The sequence below is a fragment of the Pinus tabuliformis genome, chromosome 5_1 (genome assembly GCF_031772625.1).
Source record: "Pinus tabuliformis cultivar Carrire ecotype Pingquan chromosome 5_1, CPIR1, whole genome shotgun sequence".
Taxonomy (NCBI): domain Eukaryota; kingdom Viridiplantae; phylum Streptophyta; class Pinopsida; order Pinales; family Pinaceae; genus Pinus; species Pinus tabuliformis.
The window spans coordinates 690208515-690214611 of record NC_142305.1 but is presented as its reverse complement, the minus strand read 5'-3'; positions in this window follow the sequence as shown (position 1 = coordinate 690214611).

The following is a 6097-nucleotide window of genomic DNA, read 5'->3' as shown; positions in this document are numbered from 1 at the left end:
CTATGACTAGGGACTTTCTGAGTTAGTTTTGTGCCTACGACTCTAAATTTTGTGCCACCTTTTTAGGGCCAGGGTTGAGGTCACTGTCTAGAACTCCATGAAACTTCCAGAAATGAAAGATAACATCAGAACAATGATACAAATGCAATACTTGAACAAGGACTTAACTGGACCCCTACTAGCCATGACAGACATTTTGTCAAACATGTCACAAATATGCATTCTACAGGTTTAAACAACATATCTAACCATAGGAGTCTCATACTTATGTTAGAATCACTAAGAAGCATCATTGCCTCATCACAATAACTACATTATCATCTATTAAGCCATATATTCATTGTACATTCAGTGATTAACCAAAACATGATGAGAGCCATACATTTTCACTATCATAAAATTCATTCATAACCAACATATAACAAACATAAATATCAAGAATATAACAGTCATATAAGCCACATATAAACAAGTATATTTACCCATAAAATACCAAGGAGAAAGAGAGCTCTTATTGATGATTGCATAAGTCGTCCAAGTATGGGACTTCCACGAACTACCTGACCATAAACTAGGCTGAACCAAATCTTTTTTTCATCCAGCCACCCCCATGCCATATCCCAAGCATGAATGTGGGATCTCATAAAACCCATCAATCAAAAGCATCCAAGGCTTCCATAGGCCAAACCACCTCAACCCTCAACCATTGATTCCACCTCATGGTCGGACATCACTAACCATCACCAGATTGGTCTCTACCCCAAGCTGTTTAGGGATCCAGAGCGTTTGTTCCAACCAGGGCTTCGAGGACTAGTAACTCAACCCACATCAGTTGTCGGGCTTCTAGAGCGTTTGTCCAACCAAGGCTTCCAGGACTAGTAACTCAACCCACCAAGGGCTTCCATAGTGTTTGTCCAACCAAGGCTTCTAGGACTAGTAACTCAATCCAAGTTGTTACAGGGCTTCCATAGAGTTTGTCCAACAAAGGCTTCCAAGAACTAATAACTCAACCCACACCCAAAGGAAAATGAGAACTAACCAGAAACAAAAGAAAGGAACCCACAACACCATGGTTATCCAGGAAATGGCAAGGCTAGGCAAATCCATTGTCAATCCAAGCAATCCTCCATGCCACCAACAGATCATAACCAAGAAACCACATGCATATGCCATGGATGCCAAAACTAGTGAGGAAAACATACATGCAACTCGGCACTTGCAAGCAAAACCCAATGTAGTTGTTGATCTTGATGTCCTCTCGCACTTTCCTAGTTTTCCTTTGCCTTCTTGCTCCAAATCCCAAGTATGCCATACTCCTCCAAGAGTGCTCCAAGAAAACTCTAAGTTCCCAAGAGTATGAGAGAGAGGGAATAGAATGAGAGCTCCAAAACTGAACTAATCAAAAGCTTGAGCAAAATCTTGCCAACTAATCCTCAGAAGACTTTTTATTAATGAGGCCTCTATTTTCTTCATTTCCATTATTTTCCTTCAATTTCCTCCTCACATGCAACCCGTGACCTTACACCTTCCTTTTTTCCTAATTTCCATTATTTTCATAAATAAAATGCTAATTAATTCCACTTTGCCTTTCCAAATCCTTTGCCATTGCCTTTGTTAATTTCCTTAGCCATAATAACCGAAATGAACACCCATTAGGATGTTTTTCCCACCATTCAACTTGGAATAAGTGCCCCATGACCAATGTCTTATTTATTTTTTACATGAATTTTTAACTAAGGCTGTTATAGAACCCTCCCCCTTGGGGGAACACTGTCCTCGGTGTTCAATGACATCTACAACCAACAAGACTGTTGAAAGCGAAACATACTACCCATGGAGCTTTATAACACAACTCGTTGCAGTATTTACAATGACATCTGGCTTAAAACATAACAACATACCGCTTATTGCAGCTTTATAACACAGGTCATTATGATATTTACAATAACAACCACATATACTCCTGCACATTTGCTTCAACCAACAAATAACCATATTGTTCATGGAGCTTTATAAACCAGCTCGATATAGTATTTACAATATTATACACATATTCACATGCACATTTTCTTGACCAGCAAATAAAAGGTTACGATGTCTGCATCAATCACCAAGGGAATCCAGAGGATCACACTTCCACCCTCAAACTATTACTAGGATTCACCTCCTTCCCAGGAATTCCATAATCCATTGCCAAGACCAAATATGCATTCAATGTCTAGCGCTATAATCCTACGCCACTTGTCCTCTATGTGAACAGTTATCGGCTCATTGTTCCAAGGCACACTCCCAATGTGCATTTGATTCCATCTGGAAATGCTAATGACCCAAACAAATCCATCCCTGACCTTCCTTTCTTTACTACACATTCCCTCGGGCAATCCGTTCACCCCCTTCCGTGTAGTCACACACCTTCCAAGTTCTGTGAACATCCCCTTCTCTGCTACACAGTCCCTCGGGCGACCCCTCCCTTAACAAGGTTACCTCACATCATAATACCAAATAACCAAGGCATATATATGCCTCAAAACCATCACACCGGTCATAACATGTTCATGGAAATCAATGGAAACTATTGGGTACCAGTGTCCCACAATGGCCCTGCTCCTGAAGTGCCTTACCAACATACTGTTGCTTGTTCCAATTCCTTTCACTGACTCTACTAATTATTGCAGTCAATTTCAGCCACCCAACTAGGCATGTTCATGCTTTCCTGTAACAAGCACATAATTTCCATTAGATTTTAAATAAATTCAAATGAATTCAAATCATAACTCATTGGTAGCTTGTCAATAAGGTACAATTGCAATTATGCTCACTTCTTGTCACAATAAGTTAAACTAGTTGTTGACCAAATCTTCATGTATAAACATAACACATTTCGTTAGCTCAAAATGAAACCATTGTAGTTCAAAATCATATATCACATGTAACTATCATAAATCAGAGTCATATATCACATGTAATCATCATAAACCATAATCATAAATCACATGTAACCATCACAAGTCAAAATCATAGATCAAACGCATAATAAAACTGAAACAAAATATTGATACTTATCCTTCATTGGTCCTTGCTTCTACTTTTGTTCTTTTCGAACACACACTGAATCGGTTTCCACATCCGGCAAGCATCCAGTTCCTTTGCTTCTCTTCAATCACATACACATACACACAATGTACATCACAACACATACATATACACATGGCGTACAACACCACACAATACATGTACCTACACCTAGCGTACAACACAACACAATACATGTACTACACAAAGTACAACACAATGAGTACACATGTCACGATACCACAACTACATAATGCACATACATAGTATTGCATGCCTGCAACACAACATGTATGACATGCACACAATACCACATGTACACCAGTACCATATGTACAACATGTACACAATACCACATGTACACAACACCACATGCACAACATGTGCACAACATCACATGCACAACATGTGCACAACATCACATGTACATGGCATCACCTGCACAACGTGTACACAACGCCACATGTACACCACACAACTTGTACAATGTGTGCACGATACCACATGTACATCGCACTGCGTGCATGACATCTACATGACACCACATGTACATAGCACCACATGCACGACATGTACACAACACCACACGTACAACACGTACACAACATCACATTTACAGAACACCACATGTACAATCATGCACACAACACCATATGTACATAGCACCACATGTACAACATGCACACAATACCATATGTACATAGCACTGCATATACAACATGTACATAACACCCTATGTACACAACATCGCATATCCAACATGCACACAACACCTCATATCCATCATGTGCACATTACAATATGTGCACAACACCGTATATCCAACATGTACATAGCACCATCTATACCCAACACCGCATATACAATATACACACAACACCATATATACAATAAGTACACAAAATCATATGTACACAATACTACATATGTTACATGTACACATCACCATAGGTAAAATCACTGAATATACAACATGCACAACATATACACAACAATAGTACCACACATCCAGAGACCACATTGTCTCTACCAAGAAACCTTACTTCTAGTGTCTTTCCACCATCCATGCTTGTCCTAGCATGCCACAAATCATATTGCTTCCATTCCACTGATGTATCCCTCAACATTACCTATCCATAACATAAACATAGTATAATCACATAATATCGATTCATATCCACATGATATTGGCCTCATAGATCTTCTAGGGCTACTCTTCCCACTTGATTCCTTATAAGGCTAGGAACCTCTTCATGCCATTCACCTTCATAAGTAATCATTCCTCCACAAGAATGATTCTTGACGACCCTGTCAAACAACGACATACATACATACATATATACATATAAACATATACATAAAACAATCATGATCCCTAACGAACCTTTCATACAATAGCATGCATACATATATATACATGTAAACACTAGCATAAAATAATCGCGATCCTATCAAACAACGACATACATACATATATATACATGTAAGCATATATAGGTATCAACATAGTCATGATCACAACCTAATTACCATATGTCATTAGGTCAAAGGTTAAGAGAACTCCCTTTATCCATGCACAACATGTACAACATTGAGAACGACGATTCCCAACATAGCTAAGGCATCTAATGCCTCAAATCCATTTACTCTACCTTTCTCATGATTATTCTGCCATCGTCCATTTATCACAATGAACCCAATCAGTCCAACCGACTTTCATATTCTTTCCTTTAACTGCCCTTATACATGCACTGAGCTTCATCTGGGCCTTACATAACCTGTTGGGTTTCATTCAACTCTTCCTAAGCTTCATTAACTTTCTTATTTCCCAACCAATTCCCAAGACCCTCAAAATACAAAAGGCAAGAAAAAGAAACAAACAAGAAGAAAACCATGAAAAACCTATAGCAATATGACATCACAACCAAAGTGGTATGGCCATACACTAGACCTAAACAAAACTACAAATCAAGCGCAAGAAAATCACAAAACACCTAAATGACAAGACTAGAAACAAACATCATGACTCGATCCCATGGTTCCCAATGCTTCCAAGGGAAAGCCCAACCCGAGCCTTCTTCGAGATTTCATGGCATCCTCTTGCCATGCAATCCCTTGCATCATACTACAATAAACGCATAACTGTCAGTGCATAAATAAATATAACAATATACCAATTATCTTACTGTGTTATGCCAAGCATGTTGCCTTATAATTGGACACATCCATGCCATCTCTCAAGGGACTCCAATTCCCTTGACGGATTTAGCTATAACTAGAAACTAGCTAATAACCCTGTCAAATACATGTTCATGAATCGAGCACATATCCACATAATGTCAGACATGTTTAGGGTTAAGAAGACTTCCTATATTCAAAGCATTCATTCGTTTATAATTGCGGTATCCAAACATAGTCAAAGGAATTCTCGCCCAATTCCTTTCTTTTACCTTTTTACCTTGTTGCAATCGAGTCTTACTATGTACTATCACATCACCCAATTGTTAGTTATATAAACACATCAAATATTACCTTGTCATGCTAATACCAAGCATATTTCCCTGCAACTGCTCACACATGTCGATCACATGTTCCAAAGATCAAGGCAACATATATATTAATTTGAAATCAACCTTTACCAAGTCTAACAACCATGTCATAATCAACAATCAACTCACAACCATCATAAAACAAGATCGTTTCTTCATGCAATCTTACAGACACATACTCATATCATGTAATTAATCAAACATTCAAACAAACTATAAACATACCATGTTAGATAAATCAACTAGACGACATAATATACACCAAACACTCAAACACCTAATAGAAGACATAATAAAATAGTCAAGCACCAATTAGACGACATAAGCAAACTCATACTTTAATGTCTCTCAGGGGAGGCTATCTTGTCTGCACATTCAATCTAGATTAGCATGATACAACTTCACAACATCTCAACTCAAACATAAATAAGGCCATGATATCCCTAATAGTAACTAGCTAACATGTTCACATCATA